Genomic DNA, 19,776 nt, shown 5'->3' with positions numbered 1-19,776 from the left:
GCAGGCCAGCCATGTTCTTCCACCCCAAACTCGCTTATTCATGTCTCTATGGACCATGCTTTGTGCACTGGTCCGAATCTTTTGGAGAAAGGGGGATTATGGTGTGGGGTTTATTTTCAGGGGTTGGGCTTGGCCCCTTAGTTCCAGTGAAGGGAACTTTTAAGGCGTTAACATACCAAGACATTTTGGACAATTTCATGCTCCCAACTTTGTAAGAGTAGTTTGGGGATGGCCCTTCCTTTTTCCAACATGACTGCGCACCATTGCACAAAGCAAGATCCATAAAGACATGAATGAGCGAGTTTGGGGTCAAGGAACTTAACTGGCCTACTTCGAGCCAGGCCTTCTTGTCCAACATCAGAACCTAACCTCACAACGCAAGGTCCATAAAGACATGGGTGAGTGTTGGGGGGGAGAAACTTGGCTGGCCTGCACAGTCCTGACCTCAACCCAAGACAACACATTTGGGATGAATTAGAGGGCAGACTGCGAGCCAGGCCTTCTTGTCCACCCCAGTGCCTGACCTCACAAATGCACTTCTGGAAGAATGGTCAAACATTCCCATATACACACTCCTAAACCTTGTGGACAGCCTTCCCATAAGAGTTGAAGCTGTTATAGCTGCAAAGAGCGGGACAACTAAATTTAGAACCCTACGGACTAAGACTGGGATGCCATTAAAGCTCATGTGCGTGTAAAGGCAGGTGTCCCAATACTTTTGGTAATATAGTGTATATAGAAAATAGAAGTATATTATGAAGTGAAAAAAAAAAAAAAAACAGTCACTTAATGAAAGTTCACACCAAAGAAAGGCAAAGGTTATGGACATCTGATACTCTAAGGGTTAATGCCTCCTGCTGCACCTTACACTCAGGATCAGGGAAAATTCATCAGCATCAGGCAACATGAAAGAAAACAGTAAGTGCGCATAGATGCATTAGTATCTGTAAAAACAAAATATCCACTTACAGGTAAATTAGCAGAAATTGGCATACAGAAGTCCTGGAGACCACTCTGATACAGGCCAGGCAACAATTGGGAAGGGAGAAGAACAGGAGCTGAAGCCACCAGTTTAACCACTTTAAGACCAGAAGGATTTGCCCCCTTAATGACAAGGCCACTTTTTTCAACTTGACTTTAACTGACAGTTGCGCGGTCATGCAATACTGTACCCAAACAAAATGTACATCCTTTTTTTCCCACAAATAGAGCTTTCTTTTGGTGGTATTTGATCACCTGTGCATTTTTTATTTTTTGCACTATACAAAAAAAGAGCAACAATTCTGAAAAAAATCAATATTTTGCACATTCTGCTATATAACATTCCTGAAAAAAAAAAATGTAAATGTAAATTTTTTAACATTTTAGGCCAATTTGTTTTCTGCTACATTTTTTTGGCAAAAACCCCCCCGCAATAAGCGTATTTTGATTGGTTTGCTGTGGGGGGGGCGTGGCTTGTGAAATGGCCATAGAGACCTGTGTTGCTATATAGAAGGATCACAGGGCTCTATGATCATTCCAGGGAGAAGAACGGTCAGCTGTGTTTACAACAGCTGACCGTACTTCTCTCTCAGCGGGGAACGATCGTGGGTGTCAGACGGCCATCGGAGCCACCTGCCTACTGCATCGGTTTCCTCGCTGATGAGCAGGGGTGGGAGCATGCCGCCGATGGCTGGCGCTTGCCCCCCTAGCCTCCTGCTCACGACCGCCGTACTGTTACGGTGGTTCGCGCAGGAGCTGCTGCCTTCCGCAATACATCTGCGGCGGGTGGTCATAAATAGGTTAACACACACGCCATGCTGTCCTTTTCTGTATATTGGATGATCTGGACACCTCTTGTACAGGCCAAGTGGGGGAGATAGACAGGAACATGGGAGGCAACATGTTTCTGGGATTCATGCCCCTTTCTCAAGCCTCAAGATATGTTTCACTATCTCTAGTTCGTAGGGTTCAACATTGTGTTGGCACACCCTTTGCAGCTATAACAGCTTCAACTCCTCTAAGAAGGCTGTCCACAAGGTTTAAGAGTGTGTCTCTGGGAATGTTTGACCATTCTTCCAGAAGCGCACTTGTAAGGTTAAGCACTTATGTTGGACAAAAAGGCTTGGCTTGCAGTCTATACTCTAATAAATCCCAAAGGTGTTCTATCAGGTTGAGGTAAGGGCAGGTTGAGGTAAGGGCAGGCCAGCCATGTTCTTCCACCCCAAACTCGCTTATTCATGTCTCTATGGACCTTGCTTTGTGCACTGGTCCGAATCTTTTGGAGGAACGGGGATTATGGTGTGGGGTTTATTTTCAGGGGTTGGGCTTGGCCCCTTAGTTTCAGTGAAGGGAACCTTTAAGGCGTTAACATACCAAGACATTTTGGACAATTTCATGCTCCCAACTTTGTAAGAGTAGTTTGGGGATGGCCCTTCCTTTTTCCAACATGACTGCGCACCATTGCACAAAGCAAGATCCATAAAGACATGAATGAGCGAGTTTGGGGTCGAGGAACTTAACTGGCCTACTTCGAGCCAGGCCTTCTTGTCCAACATCAGAACCTAACCTCACAAATGCCCTTCTGGAAGAAAGGTCAAACATTCCCATAGACACACTCCTAAACCTTGTGGACAACCTTCCCAGAAGAGTTGAAGCTGTTATAGCTCCAAAGGGTGAGCCAACTCAATATTGAACTCTACAGGCTAAGACTGGGATGCCATTAAAGTTCATGTGCGTGTAAAGGCAGGTGTCCCAATATTTTTGACAATATAGTGTATCATACCCTCCAACTTTCTGATATGAGAAAGAGGGACACCCTTTAACACAAATTATATAGGCAAAAGCACAACGCTGCCATATATCCAGTTTCACCTGCCATGAAAAACGAATGCACAAAAAATGATTGATGAAAGCGGAATTCAACTCCCCCAACCCCAATGTTTTTTTTCCCCACTTACCCACAGTGCTGTAGTGCTGTTCAAAACACCTACTCACCAGCACAGCAAATCTAGCATTGTCCCACTGTAAACTGCTATTTGGGTGCCACACAACTGGTCCCATGCCACCATCTTGGTCTTTTTCTGCTGACTGCTTCTTCTAGGTTCAGGCAGCCAGCTCTGATGACATGTTGGTCTCAGCCACTAATCTGCCCTCTGGACCACCCCCAGCTGCTCTGTATGCCACTGATGTGGGGGGGGGGGGGACCATCGGTCCTCTTGTAGGGGGCCCAAGCACACGGGGGGGCCCAGACAGTGAGGGGGATTAGTGATGGACCACAATTGCAGAACTTTTCCTCCAGCAGCTGGTCTTTCCCCTTCTCCTTGCTGTCAACTTTTATCTGCTAAGAAATAGACAGTTGTCCCTCACTAACCCCCCTCCCTGTGCGGGCCCCCCCCTCTCCCAGCCCTGGCTCTAATGTTAGCTCTGCTCCTAAGTTTGTTATATATGTAATTTTGTTTCTCTCCCTCTGTCTCTCTGATCCCAGAGCTCCAACTGCCCAGCCTGTATATTTTTTTCATCTCACCTTCATTTTTATTAACTCAGGTTTGTATTTTAGATTTAGCAGGAATTCTGTGAGTTATGTTGTATTTGTGTCTGCTAATAAATATTTTATAGCATTTTTAGCAACACATAGCTTTAATATTTTCTTGGGGGGGGGGGGGGGAAGTGTCAGGTAGTCTGTACAGGGCCCAGCAATTTCTATCAGCAGCCCTGCTCCTAGCAGTTGTGATGTAAGTATCCCAGGAAGCTGCAACTACACATTATTCTGGCCTAGTGTAGAATCGTGGTGAGGTTCAGGGCTAAAAATGTACTTTTTGGGAGTTTAGTTTCACTAAACCAACAAGTTTTATTTTCACCACTAAGTGCATCTAGTTCATCCAACGGGAAAAAATAAATAAATAGAAGAAATAAATAGAAAACCTTTATATAAAAAATCCTGTACCCGCAGTTGATTTAGAGGAAGGCAAAAAACTCTATAAAGCATGATCTAATTTGCTCTAGTGAGGAACAAAAATAATCCTTTCCTGATCCCCCAGAAGGCAATTGGATATTCACTGGATCAACAATCTCTGTCATTAATATCTAGTTATATTTTGTGTATTTAGGAATGCATCCAGCTATTTTTTAAACAATCTACTTAGCTGGCTAGAGCTAGTCCTTGCAGGAGTCTATTCCACATTTTTGCAACTCTTACTGTGAAGAAGCCTTTCCATATATAGAGGTAACATCTCTTTCAATCTAGATGTAAAGAGTGCCTCTTTGTTCCCTGTAATTACCTCAGTGTGAAAACTCTGCTAGGAGACAACAAAAAAGAAAAAGGGCGCACCAACCTACTGCATTACCCCTAAAAATGTATTAAAGATGTTAAAAAGTATATAGTATACTCACAAAGCAGGTGTGTATAACCACACATCAACATAATACACATATAGTCTTCAAGGTAGCCAAGGAACCGCACTGTGCTGAATGGTATACAGTGTGCCGCATGGGGCTGCTGTGTCTGGGCTCGGCGAACCCCCTTCCTCAGAGCAAAAAAAGAGTTGCTGCTGACATAACTCTGCACCAGGTTCATTATATGGACCACCTATCTATATATACATGTGTAGCAGGTTTTCCAGGCATTGTGCCTGATATGGGTCTGCCATTGTCACCGGTTACCTTTCCAGCCCATGTGAGCTTCGACCCTGGGTGTGAGAACTGAAGCATTGACAACTCAGTAGTCTTTGTTTGTGGTTTTTATTGTATTTTAAGGGGATGGGAGAAGGGAATGAGTGGGATACTCCTTTAGGCTTTAACTAGATACACTTGGGACTTTGTTCCTGAAAAATGCCCGTTAGCGCTTCCTTGACGCCAGCCAGCGCCAGCCAACACTCACTAACTCTGAGAACACTTTGTAACTCAATAGAAGTGCTGAATCCTTGAAGTCCAGAAGATCCAGGACTGTGAACTGTAGAACCACCGACACTGCTATACTGCAAAGAAGTCACTGAATACTTCCCTCCGCCTTGCACTGGCTTGAGGTAGTATAATGTAGAATTCTGTAAAGCTGTAACGTCCAACTGGCACACTCTGTACAATTCAGGGCCAAATTGCAGGCGCCCCCTTTAACCTTGACTCTTCGGGCTCACTGACTATGTAACCCCCTCTGCAACTTCAGGGTCCCCAACCTAGGTACCCCCTTTTCAGCTAGCTGACACTGGATCCCAGAAACTCTTCCTGGAGTGGTCCCCTCTGACTTCAGACAGACCCCCAGGGGCAATCCTCAGTACTCATGACCTGTGTAGGCTTTCCTGGGACTGGACCCCTCTCGCTCTCTGCAGGTTCTCAGCACACCGGATCCCCTCAGCTCAACTCAGCACTCTCTGGATTCTCAGGCGACACCACGAGATATCCGCTTCCTCAGACAGGAGGAGAGACAGCCGTACTCTCCTTCCTGGGACTCTGCTCCCACCAAAGACACCGTGTCACGCACTTCCCCCAAACTTATACCCACTCCCAGAATTCTTTGCAGAATAATCTGCCTTCTGGGGTAGTTACAAACTTGAATGTGTCCCCTGATTGGGCTTCCTCCACTGCCCTATGGGGAGTCTTATCACAGGAGCCAGCGGGGATACTTCCCTCTCAGAAAGCACATCTGGAAACCATGACACCCTAACTAAACAAATGACAGCCCTGCTGTTAGGCAGACAAGGCCCAATATATATTTTCCTAGCACCTACCTGTAGGGTGCTACACCTGGTTATGATATCCCCCCTTAATAACCTCTTCTCAAGAGAGAACACACTCAGTTCAGCAATCTTTCCTTATAACTGAGCTCCTCCATGCTTCTCTTATCAGTTTGGTTGCCGTTCTCTGCACTTTCTTCAGTTCTCCAAAATTAACTGGTGCCCAAAACTGAACTAAAGGTAGTTAAACAGGAAATTTGATTAAAGACGTCTATACGTCAGACCAAAGATTGGGGCACCTGAGGAGGAAAGAGTAACAGAGGGATTTGTTTTCCAAAATAGGGACAGTCCTTCTAAATCATGGACAGTTGAGGGTCTATGGCCTCACTCGGGTGTAATGATTTGCATTTTGCATTTAAAAATTATACAAGAAAACTATTTGGCCTTTCATGGCTGAGCACCTTCTCTGAGTTATTGACCTGTAAAAAATGTGCAGCAATATCAGGCAGAGTAATATCCCAACTTTCAATCTGCAGCACCCATGCTGTGGGTCAGTGACTCTGAAATCGCCAAAGCCAGGGGATTATCACAACAGTAAGGCAGCTAGCACACAAAAAAGAGTTTATCAATGGTAGCCCATGTGTTTTCTTCACAAGCTATTAGTAGTCACATATTAAGAATTTTTCACTCTGAACAAGAAAATAAAGCACTGCCTGAGACCTTTCCAGGCGGCACAGTAAGCAAGCTTGAAAAAAGATTTCCCTTCAAAGCAGTGCTTAGTTACCATATGTGCATTGCTTGCCTTATTAAATCCTTGAGTGTGCCACATTTCTGCATCATGTGCACCATTAATTGCTTAGTGTGATGATGACAAAGTAATAAAGAAATATCCAGCAGTTTGTACATTGCACCACATACACTGAATTAAGTCAGGTTTAAACCATACCTGGGTGTCATCTATTTTTCTTTGCCCACTATATGCGATAAACACTTTTTTTAAAATAAAATCCTGCTTTGACCTTTTCCCATCTCATTGCTGATGATCTCCTGACTTTTCCAACCACTTCCTGATACAAAATACTTGCTCCTGTTGCACATCTTGCTCTGGATAGTGACAATGATGGACCATATATATATTTATGTAAGCCAGTAAAACTATTTATAGCCTCCCTCAGAGTTATTTGTGACAGGGTGACAATGTAGGAGCACCACTGGGAGACAGTTGTATCCGAAAAAGGACCTTCATGGCAGGATAACCGGGTATTATTTAATTAAAAGCTGCAGATTAAAAAGGCCACGTAGTAGCTACAGAAAATTATAGGTTCTTCTATTGTTCCCATGGGGGACCAGCCCTGAAACTGGACACAACAATATCCCAAAACACCAATGGCTGTATTAGGGGCTTTGTTAGAACAAATATAAGTCCAGAGGAAACATTTTGGTTAAACAGATTTGTCAATAGTAAATGCAACAATTAAATAACAGCAGAATAATTTGATGGTACAAAGATGTGAAAAGAACTAGTGTTCATTACATTTACGAACCATGGGGGTTTTGGCCTCAATGAACTGGGCTCCTGGAGAATGACACTGTAAGCAGTAATAATTAGAGTTGAGTGAACACCTGGATGTCCGGGTTCGGCGGGTCTGGGTTCCTGACCCGGACTTAACCCGAACTTTATCCCAAACCCCATTGAAGTCAATGGAGACCCGAACTTTTGAGCATTAAAATGGCTCTAAAACAAACATGGAAAGGGCTAGAGGGCTGCAAATGGCAGCAAAATCATCTTAAGAGCATGGCAAGTGCTCTGCAAACAAATGTGTATAGGTAAATAACTTAAAATAACAGAAAAAACAGAAAAAAAAAATAATCATCTTGAATGATGTAGGAGGAGGACGAGGCCCATATGGAGTAGGAGGTTGAGGTGGCGGAGGATATGGCGGTGTAGGTGGAAGCGGCGGTGGAGGAGGAGGACGAGGCCCATATGGAGTAGGGGGTTGAGGTGGCGGTGGATGTGGCGGTGTAGGTGGAAGCGGCGGTGGAGGAGGATGAGGTAGCCAACACTGGTTTTTGTTTTTAATTTTATTTCTTTTTAAATTAGGGTACACCCCAAAAGAGTGAGAAAGATCAAAAATACAACAATTGCTGGGTAAGGCCGGTATACATGTCTATTCTGCACAAGGTACGGACAAGTCCTGTGGAATCCATGCCTGGTTCATTTTAATTAACGTGAGCTTGTCCACATTGGCTCTGGACAGGCGGCTGCGCTTGTCTGTGATAACGCCCCCAGCCGTGCTAAATACACGTTCAGGTAATACACTGGCTGCAGGGCAGGCCAGCACCTCCAAGGTGTAAAGGGCAAGCTCAGGCCATGTGCCCAATTTGGAGACCCAGAAGTTGAAGGGGGCAGACCCGTCATTCAGTACATGTATAGTACATAAGGAATGGTAAGGAACTGTATATGGTATATGGTATATGGTAAGGAATGGTGATGGCGGCGGGGGGGGGTTAATTTTTTTCCCCCTTCTGGGCTGAGTCTGGCCTTGGAAAAGGTATGTGTCCCTGGTTGTGGGCCGGGCTCTCCCAAAGCTGTCTAAGTTCTGAGGCCTTCTGGTAGGGATGGGGCTGCACTGGTCTTGCCAGGGATCGGGATTCTGAAAAGCCTGTGGTGTATGTGACCCTGGAGTGGCAGTCCAGGGGTGCCATAATTAACGGTGGATGGCAACACTATGAGTATGGCACCAAGGACACTGCACTTCCTACAAATGTTTTTCCCACCTGCCTCTGGGGCCGGGCCTTTTGTCAGGACCAGAGGAATTTTTTATTCCTGGCCGAAGGGCCTGCCATAGTATTGCAACGTGGCACTAACCTTGCACTTCTCCACTATCCCTTTCCCCACTTTTATGTGTTGTGTGTCTCACGTTTTGTGTTTTTTTTGTGGCGGTACACTTTATTTTGCACAGCGTGATTAGTAGGGTGTAGGTCCTTGGGCCTGTCCCTGGAAGTCTTGGGAGGGGGTGGATATGGCCTTCTGGCTTGGTTCGCCCTCTCTCATGGGGTCTCTCTTCAGGAGAGCCCCACCTAGTACTTGGGGTGGTCTGTTTCAGCAGACCTCCTAAAGAACGGGGCTGCCTGGTTTCGGCCAGTTTAGCCAGTGTAAGTGCCCCAGTCCCTGTCAGGAGCCTTGCGCCCCGGTAATGAGGGTCAAGGACCATGTGTACACCCTGTGCACTTTTTGTGTTTCACTTTTTTGGTGTGCACTTTTTTATGCACCCACCGGGTGATAGTCTGAGTGTGTTCACACACCACGGGCTTAAAAAAAAAAACAGCTAGTGCTCCTGGTTGTTGTGGTGTGCCGACAAAGCTTTTCCACATTGCATACATGCTAACCCTGCCTTATGAGGTGCTTGTGGTGCCCTGGCTGCGTTAGCGACCTCCTTCTCCTCCTCTGCTTTCACCTTGTGCTTCCACTGTGCCCCCGCTGTCAGGTGGGAATGCCACCAGCATTGCTTCTCGACCTTTTGGCTAAGATCAAGTGTAGTATCTGTTGTTATCAGTTATCTGGGTGCCACCCTGCTGTGAACATGGTTCCTCCTCCTCCATCTCCTCTTCATCCTCCACCTCGTCATCCTCCAGAACTGTGCCCTTGCTGGACAATTGTGTACCTGGCGTTTGTGGGTGCAGGAACCCACCCCCGGAGCCATTTGTGAATGACTGCCCTGAAAGCCTTGGAAATGATCACTGTTCCGGATGTGGAGGCGGTAGAGGATGAGGATGAGGAAGCGGAGTAGGAGGAGTTAGCAACAGGAGGCAAACTGAAGCGCCCTGCAATCCTCGGTGGTGAAAAGAGATGCGCCAAACAAATTTATAGGGTGTATCTCACATTAACATAATCAGCAAACGCTGCAAAATTAATTAATTTTCCCCTAAATGGGTGTTTATTGAATAGCAGAATAGAACAACAGTATCCAAAGGGTGTATCTCACACGTACAGATACAGACTAAGCCGCAATTTAATATCTTTCTGTCCCCTAAGTGGGTGTTTATTGAATAGCAGAATAGAACAACAGTATCCAAAGGGTGTAATACAACAGTATGCAATGGGTGTATCTCACTGTAACATATGCAGACTAGGCCGCAATCAACTTTTTATCCCCTAAATGGGTTTTTATTGCAAAGCGGAATACAACAGTATGCAATGGGTGTATCTCACTTTAACATATGCAGACTAGGCCGCAATTAAAGTTTTATCCCCTAAATGGGTTTTTATTGCAAAGCGGAATACAACAGTATGCAATGGGTGTATCTCACTGTACCATATGCAGACTAGGCCGCAATTAACTTTTTTATCCCCTAAATGGGTTTTTATTGCAATGCGCAATACAACAGTATGCAATGGGTGTGTCTCACTGTAACATATGCAGACTAGGCCGCAATCCACTTTTTATCCCCTAAATGGGTTTTTATTGCAAAGCGGAATACAACAGTATGCAATGGGTGTATCTCACTGTACCATATGCAGACTAGGCCGCAATTAACTTTTTTTCCCCCTAAATGGGTTTTTATTGCAATGCGCAATACAACAGTATGCAATGGGTGTATCTCACTGTACCATATGCAGACTAGGCCGCAATTCATTTTTTCCCCCTAAATGGGTTTTTATTGCAAAGCAGAATACAACAGTATGCAATGGGTGTATCTCAGTGTACCATATGCAGACTAGGCTGCAATTTATTTTTTTTCTCCTAAATGGGCTTTTATTGCAAAGCGGAATACAACAACAGTATGCAATGGGTGTATCGCACTGTAACGTATGAGTGAAAATCTGAAAAATAATTGTCCCCTTAATCGGTGCTTGTTGAATAGCAGATTTGAAATGCAGCGTCTAAACGCTGTAAGTCACAGTAAAATATGAAGGAAAAAAGTTTTTTCTTTTTTAAATGCAGATTAAGCAGACACATATGCACTCAGCTTGCATGAAATGGACGCTATACACCGCAGCACGCCTAACAGTTTGGATACTGTTGTTGTTCTATTCCACTATTGAATAAAATAAATACTAAATACTGAAAAATAATTGTTTTCCCCTTACATTGGTGCTTTTTGAAGAGCAGGTTAAAAAAGCAGTGTCTGTCTAAACAATGTATGTCAAAGTAAAATATGAAGGAAAAAAGTTTTTTTCTTTTTTAAATGCAGATTAAGCAGACACATATGCACTGAGCTTGCATTAAATATGCAGCACCACACGCCGCCCACCTAACAGACTGATAAAAGTTTTTTTTTTTTCCTTTTTTCCTCCTCACTGGGCTCAGGTCAGGGCATAAAGATTGTGCACTACACCCCCCACACAATGCAATCAATGTAGATCGATGTCTGATTAAAGAAGATTCTTCCTATTTTTTCCCTCAAAGCAATCTCCAGCCTGACCCTACAATAATCTCCTATCTCTCCCTCCGGGCAAAAAGATTGTGCACTGCACCCCCACACTATCAAATCAATGTAGATCGCTGTCTGATTAAAGAAGATTCTTCCTATTCTTTCCCTCAAAGCAATCTCCAGCCTGACCCTACAATAATCTCCCTATCTCTCCCTCAGCAGCATCAGGAACCTCTCCCTAGTATAGTTTGAGCAGCGCTATGTGACTCCAGCTTATATAGACTCTGGGTCACATGCTGCACTGACCAATCACAGCCATGCCATTAGTAGGCATGGCTGTGATGGCTTCTAAGGGCACACTAGTTAAACGCTTGCTGATTGGCTGCCTTGCACCTGTTGAAACAGCACCAAAACATCAAATAACATTACCGAACAATGGACAGTACCCAAACATACAGTGAAATGTTCGAGTCCGTGTCCGGGTAACGAATACCCAAAAGTCCGGTACGATCCCGAACAATACAGTCCGGGTTCTCTGAACCGTAGTAATAATAAACAAACAATGCACCCTAGTGTCACTGATATGAAGTAAGAGGGATGCAGCTAACTTTTGGGCCCTTACTACAGTCAACTAGACCTTAGCTAACCACTGGTCAGTGGGTAAATCTGGGAGTCAATGAGGGGGGCTCAAGGGAGGCAATTTTTTAAATAGCAGTGGCATAGGCAAATATTGGGCTAACAATGCTGTGGTTGTGACAAGTGTGCAGAGGATGAAAAAAAAAATAGTAATATCGTCCTCTAAGCAGACAGCACTGTTCTGACAAAATTGAGGCAAAAAGGTTACCACTAATTATCCATGAACTACATAAGGAATAGTTAGACTATTTGGATAGTAAGCCGTCATGACAATACGTAAGCAACAAACAGGTAATCATGACAATATGAGAGCAAAAAATGGCCAATCATGACAATATGAGGCAGTTGAGAATACACTGAGTATAGTGACATTAACCACTTTACCACTAGAGCATTTTGCTGTCTTACGTCTGGGCCACTTTTTGCGATTCGGCGCTGTGCAACTTTAACTGACAATCTCGCGGTCATGCGATGCCGTACCCAAACAAAATTTACGTCCTTTTTTTCCCACAAACAGAGCTTTCTTTTGGTGGTATTTGATCACCTGTGCGATTTTTACTTTTTGCGCTATAAACAAAAAAAGAGCATTTATTTTGAAAAAATAACAATATTTTTAACATTTTTTTTTATGAAATTCCCCCCAAAAAAGATGTAAAAAACAATTTTTTTTTAAATTTTTGGCCAATTTGTTTTCTGCTACCCATGTTTGGTAAAAAAAAATCGCAATAAGCGTATTTTGATTGGTTTGCGCAAAAGTTATTGCGTTTATTAACAAAGGGAAAGATTTCTGTCATTTTTGGTGGTTTTTTTTAACGAGTAATGGCGGCGATCTGCGATTTTTTTTGCGGGACTGCGACATTGCGGCGGACAGATCGGACCCTTGACTGACATTTTTGACACTTTTGGGGGTACCAGTGACATTACTGCAGTAATCAGTGCTATAAATATGCACTGTTACTGTAAAAATGACACTGGCAGGGAAGGGGTTAATTTTATTGGAGAGGGAGGGGTTAATGTATGCCTGGTGCTTACTGACGTGTGGGGGGGGGGAGGTGACTGTGTGAGACAGGGACAGATCGGATGTCCAGCTATGCTGAACACTCCGATCTGTCACTCCCTGTCACTGAGGAGATCCGCCCGCTCTGTTTACACAGGCGGGCAGATCTCCAAACTGGATTCCCAGATGATCGGGGCAGAGCAGCGGTGATCGCCGCCGCTCCTCCCCTGGCCCAACTCCCGCTGTAAATGAAAACAGCGGGAACGCGCCTCCGGCGGCGCGCGAGCGCCGCCTACAGGGGGAGGAGTCTGGCGACGTAGGTCTACGTCGTCAGACCTACAAGAGCCACTTTGCCGCAGTAGTACTACGGTACTCAGCGGTAAAGTGGTTAAGATTACAATAGTCACAATGATGACAATAATATTAAATTGATCTTAGTCAAACTCTCCTCCCCCTTTCAATTGCTTTTGTAGCACTGTCCCCATAGGGCTTGCTGTATGGTTGCTTGTTGGGACTCCACTAATTGCCAGCACACAGTCACTTAGGATACAATTCACACATTCATCCTTACTCCCAATGGCTCGTTGCTCAATAAACAGTCCAGGGGTGTTAGTTTTTTTCGTGTTTATTTTGTAATTTGGATGGAAGAAGGGAATCATGGGATACTCCAACTGGAACTATGTACATTGGATAAGGACAACTTTCACTTGGCCTCACCAGGTTGCTTGTGGAAGCAGCTGTACTGCTTGAACCATACTGCCATATGTATGAAAAGGGTTTAGTCTCCTTGCTCTTTCTCTTTCTTAATAGACTTGGTGATCTACATTCTCTTTAGGATGCTCTCTAGCATTCCCTTTACTGACACCCATCCACTGGCTCTTCTAGCTGCAGGGGTGGCCATCCTCAGGTTAGGGACCTTGACAGCGATCTGTACTCACTGTACTGCAGAATCAGATCCCTCAGAGTGTCCCCTTCCAGTCAGCTTCACGGGACCTCTGGGTTCAGTTCCTCTCTAGCTCACTTTAGGCCCTCAGGTCGATTACCTGAGGCTGCATGGCAACTCTACGGAGGAGGAGGAGGCCGCCGCCCTCTCCCTCCATGACTCCGTTATCCAGACGAAAGACCCCGAGCACATGTGCTCCTGGCTTTTATACAGTATGCCAGTGTGCACCGAGGCACTTTCCTCTGCCAAATCACCAAGGCTGTATTAAACTCCTGTGGGAAAATTGGAGGTAAATGGCGCTGTCAAACATACAAATTAGGGAATATAAATATATCAATGGGTACACTGATGACGTGAAATAAATAAGTAAAAGTGTCGGATCATAGATTAGAACGTGATATAATGGATCATTTATAAAGTGTAAAATGTATATGTAAGACTAAATTATTATATATTTAAAAAGTTAATAAAGGTCTATCGTGAATAAATAATAAATATTAGTGCAAATATAAGTGATAAAATGGATTCGGTATGTGACAATAAAAAATTATATAAATCTGATCCAATTCTGAAACACATTAATAAAATCAATACATAAAGTGGTATATTGTATAAATACAGTAGCTAAAATAATTAGATAAATATTAAACAATTAAGGTGCTAATAATCAAGTGCATCAGTGTGCTGGTAAGCCAAAAAATATAAGCAATATGTGAACGATCAATTCATAAACAGTGTCCCAGCAAATAGTATACAGTGTCCATAGAAATAACCATAAAAGTAACCATAAAGATTCTGGTGCCACAAATAATCAAATATAAATAAGTCCCAAGATGTAGAGTGAGAAGAGATTATCAGGAGAAGGTGGATTCCAGAGGTTCCAAAAATGGTGGGGGTGCTCAGTAAAGGAATAAGTGCTCCCCTCCTATTGCTCCCGCACTCACCAGATGATGGTACCCCCACAGGGGTAAACAGCGTTTGGGGTGACTCTCAAGGGTCCCTCCGAAGGCTGGTTAATAATCCACTTAATCCCGACCTCTTATAGTGTATTCTTCTCCAGGGAAAATTGATAGGTAATGACTCCTCATAAATACATTACCCTATCTCCAGCATCCCTAGTAATACACAGAATGCTGCAGAGCTCTGTGTATTACTAGGGATGCTGGAGATAGGGTAATGTATTTATGAGGAGTCATTACCTATCAATTTTCCCTGGAGAAGAATACACTATAAGAGGTCGGGATTAAGTGGATTATTAACCAGCCTTCGGAGGGACCCTTGAGAGTCACCCCAAACGCTGTTTACCCCTGTGGGGGTACCATCATCTGGTGAGTGCGGGAGCAATAGGAGGGGAGCACTTATTCCTTTACTGAGCACCCCCACCATTTTTGGAACCTCTGGAATCCACCTTCTCCTGATAATCTCTTCTCACTCTACATCTTGGGACTTATTTATATTTGATTATTTGTGGCACCAGAATCTTTATGGTTACTTTTATGGTTATTTCTATGGACACTGTATACTATTTGCTGGGACACTGTTTATGAATTGATCGTTCACATATTGCTTATATTTTTTGGCTTACCAGCACACTGATGCACTTGATTATTAGCACCTTAATTGTTTAATATTTATCTAATTATTTTAGCTACTGTATTTATACAATATACCACTTTATGTATTGATTTTATTAATGTATTTCAGAATTGGATCAGATTTATATAATTTTTTATTGTCACATACCGAATCCATTTTATCACTTATATTTGCACTAATATTTATTATTTATTCACGATAGACCTTTATTAACTTTTTAAATATATAATAATTTAGTCTTACATATACATTTTACACTTTATAAATGATCCATTATATCACGTTCTAATCTATGATGAGACACTTTTACTTATTTATTTCACGTCATCAGTGTACCCATTGATATATTTATATTCCCTAATTTGTATGTTTGACAGCGCCATTTACCTCCAATTTTCCCACATTTACTAAAATATAGCTTGCTATATTTTTGAGGTAGGCTGCAGTCATTTTCTTAAATTCCTCCATCAGCGCGGAAACCTTTCCCCATTTTGTATTAAACTCCTGTACACTAATTCGTCAGGTTTCCTCCCACTGTCCAATATGCCCCCTTTTGGACCAGTGTGAAACACTGCATACAGACTGAGTTGCACCTAAGCACATTGAGCAGGCCTTACTACCAGATCTTGCTCTGTGGTAGGCAGTGAACAAATATAGATTTACTAAGCAGACAGGATTCAAAACTATACTCTCTCTCTAGCACCTACCTAGGAGGGTGCTACACGTTTACGGGGGGGGGGGTGCTGGGGTGAAGGGTGGGGTGACTGTTGTGGTGAGTGGAGTGAGTGGGTTGGATGATGTTGTGGGTGATGGTGGAATGGAGGGGGAGGGGGCTTTACAGTCAGATTTGTCTCATGAAGATATGGTGTGGTTGGAGGAAAAAAGAAAGTCTGGGAAGAGGAAGAAGAAGAAGGATGTGCCTGCACCTGAACCTGAGAGGGTGGAGGTGTCCAATAAGCGTGATGTGCTTTCTGAGGTGGAGGATGAAGGTTCTTCAGGTGATGAGTCTGTGATTTTAATGGAGGAGGAATCACAGAAGACACTAAAGCGTGCAGGGTCTTCAAGTAGGGAAGGGGGTAAGCAGGCTAAGAAACCTGTACCCCAATCATTGTGATGGCGGTTCCCACTCCTTTAAAAGTGGCGACCATAAATGTCGCCAGTATAAAATCAGTAAATGCTCATAACATGGCCCTATTTTTGCTCAGCAGGTTTGATGCTGATATTTTCTTTTTGCAGGAGACCCGGTTGTCTAGTTTGGCCGATATTCATCTGGTGAAGAGGGAGTGGAGGCGTGGGCCCTTCTTCTGGTCTCTTGCGGCCGAGCCTTACACTGTAGTTGTGGTAATTTTTCCGGCATGGTAACCTGTCGGTGGATTATTGAGGTAGAAATAGGGAGATGTATGGTCTTAGATGTCTCCATGGGAGGGCAGGACCTGTGCCTGATTAACATCTATGGGCCCCAGACAAAGTGGGACAGGAAATGCCTCTTCATGAAGATCAAGCCTTTCCTTTTTACAGCCCAGCAAGTTGTTTTTGGTGGTGATTTTAACACCGTCACTAGGACTAAGGACAGGAAAGGTACCGGAGCCAGGCTGGACTGTGATGGCTTTTTTTAAACAAAATAGCTAGGGAGGCAGGTCTGGTTGATGTGCACATTCACTGCTGCCCAGACGACAAGGAATTCAGTTTTCAGCGAGGTAGTAGTCAAAGTAGAATAGATAGGTTTTTTTTTTAAAAGGGGAACTCTGCCCTTTCGGCACCAGTGTGTCAGGCGGTGGGTTTTTCCGATCACTGTATTCTGTCTGTGACTCTGAATAGCCCCGATACACCACCTAGGCGGAGGGGTACCTGGAAGCTGAATTTGGCACTGATGGAAAGTGAGTCAATCTTTTGAGGATTTTTTTCAGGCATAGGTATCGATCATGGACTTTTGCAGCAGTAAGTCAGAGTGGTGGGAGCTTACAAAACAAAAGATCGTTGGGTTTTTAAAGGCCATAGGAAGAAATAAACAGCTTGATAAGTATGTCACCTACCAGCGTTTGCGGAGGAAGCTTGATATGTCTCGAATAATGGAGATCCAGCGATGATCTCTGAGGTTAAACTCTTGCTCAGGGGGTGTCAATATGACAGGCATGCCTCTTTGGTTCTGGGGAGGGATTATGGGAAATATCACTCGCCGACCCTTACCAGAATTGCAAACAAGGTAGAGCAGTTAAGTCAGTTGTACGCCTGGTGGACAGTACAGGTTCCTTGACCAAGTCCAAGTCAGGGATCCTGGAAACCGCCAGGTCATATTATGCTGACCTCCTGGGCAGGAGGGACCTTGATCGGTCAGGCATGTCAGGTTTTTTGGATTCTATTCCAGGACTGGAGTTTGGCAGAGGACATCACTGTAGATGAGGTTGGTAAGGCTATTGATAAGCTTGCCATTAAGAAGTGGCCTGGGCCAGATAGATTGACAGCTGAGTTTTACAAGCATTTTAAGGTTACTCTGGCCCCGTATTTGGTGGAGGTTTTTAATGGCTGTCTGAGGGTTTACTCTCTCTCTCCATGAGACAATCTGCAGTGATTCTTCTGTCAAAGGGTAAAGATTCTTTGAGAATTGAGAAATGCCGGCCCATTAGCCTTCTCAATGTTAATAGGAAGATACTGGCAAAAATCATTTTCTGGCGTTTATCGTCTGTATCAGCCAATCTACTTTCTCACCACCAGCACTGTTCGGTTCAGGGTAGAAGCACTTTTTCAGCAGTGTTAGCTGTCCAGGAGGCCCTGGAACGATGCAGGGCTGCAGGCTGGAGAAAGTACCTGCTGGCATTGGATCAGGCAAAAGCTTTTGATCGGGTCAATCATGAGTACCTATGGTTGCTTCTTGGCAAGTATGGCCTGGAGGGGGGTTTATTGATTGGCTGAAGACTTTGTACAGAGGAGCTGAAAGCTTCATGCTTGTGAATGGTTGGATTGGACAGCCCTTTAAGGTTGGCTCGGGTGTGCGTCAGGAGTGTCCTTTGAGTCCTCTGCTATACGTGTTCGCAATCAATCCCTTCATCAGGAGATTAGAGTGTGGACCGTTGTGGGGGGTGCCTTTGGGCATTCCTGGTGAGCCCCCTTTGAGGGTAGTGGCCTATGCTGATGATGTGTCTGTTTTCATCTCTGGGACAGAGGAAGTGGAGGAGGTGGTCTCGGTGATGGAGCAATATGCTGAGGCATCTGGCTCAAAAATCAATTCGAATAATAGTGACATTTTTTGGATGGAAGAAGAAGGTGATAGCTTTGAGCTTCCGGACACCTTCTCAGAACCCTGGCAGGAAATTAAAGTTTTAGGCATCAAATTTGGTCCCGGCGATTACAGCCTTACAAATTGGGAAAGCAGGCTACAAGAATCCGATGCCAAGGTTGCCAGCTGGAAGGAATGGAAACTTTCTTACAGGGAAAGGATTGACCTGATTAAAACTTACCTGATCCCAGTATTTCTGTATGTCAGCTTTGTCTGTGGTTTGCCAGTGTCTCTCTAGGCAAGGATCTACAGCTGTTTTTTCCAGATGTTATGGGGGAACAAGCTGAATCTCATTAAGAAGTCTGTAACCTAATTTTGGTAACATGCTGGCAGAGGAACCGCCTGGGTGGGTTGGTATTTTTCAGTCCTGGTTTAGGCCTTTTCCTGCGAAGTTGGGAGAATGGTGGGCCAATGAAAAGCCTGAGGGTCCAACATGGTAAGTTTCTGGCTTACGTTCCCCCAAGCCTGAAAATGCTTCGGCAGTGACGAGTGATGGCGAAGGAAATTAAGTCTCTTCCTAGGAAGGCCCTGGAGAAGAGGGTTGTTGAATCTGCCTTTAACGAGCCACTGGCCTTGAGGGATTACCCAGGCCCTGTTATGAGGGAGGGTCTGGGTTTGATTAATCTGGAGAGAATCCTTTGAAGTTTCGGAATTTGGCCTGGCTCTCGTTCCATGACTGCTCTATGTAAAGGGCAATTTGAAGCATCGCTCTGTGGAGAACCGTGGTTGTCCAAGAGTGGAGTGTAGCGGTGTGGAGGAAACGATGAACCATTTCTTGCTTCAGTGCCCCTTCAATATAGAAGTCTGTAAGCGGGTGGGTGGGGCTCTGGGAATCCCTTTCCTTTCCCACTTAAGTTATGCGGAGTGGTTGTATGGGTCTTTTGAGACACATCTGGATTTTGAGACACTTTTTCTAGTTAGCTTAGTAGTCCGTTACTTCAAGTGGAATGCACAGTGTCAGGTTTCCACTTTGAAAAAATTCCTTCCTGTTGAGGTGGTGGTGCACAACATTCTGGGTAAGGTTGGGAAGATTCAGGGTCTTGAGAAGGACAGGTGGCAGCCGGGAGCCTGGACAAAGGAGTGGAGGAATGTCAGGTCCCCGTAGCTGCTGTCTGTCAGTCTCTGGGTGTGCAGCTTTTCTTTCTGTCCTTTCACACCCTCTAGATTTTTATAAGATTGTATTGTATTTAGGTGGAGGTTAGGGCTTTGTTTGAGTTTAGTCATGATAGTAACAATTTTCTGTTTCTATGCTGATGTAAGCTAGTTTAGTTTATATATTTATTTGTTTTGTATATATGTAAATATG

Source organism: Pelophylax lessonae (assembly GCF_965119305.1).
Source record: "Pelophylax lessonae genome assembly, chromosome: 4".
Taxonomy (NCBI): domain Eukaryota; kingdom Metazoa; phylum Chordata; class Amphibia; order Anura; family Ranidae; genus Pelophylax; species Pelophylax lessonae.
Note: the sequence above shows the minus strand (reverse complement) of the source record.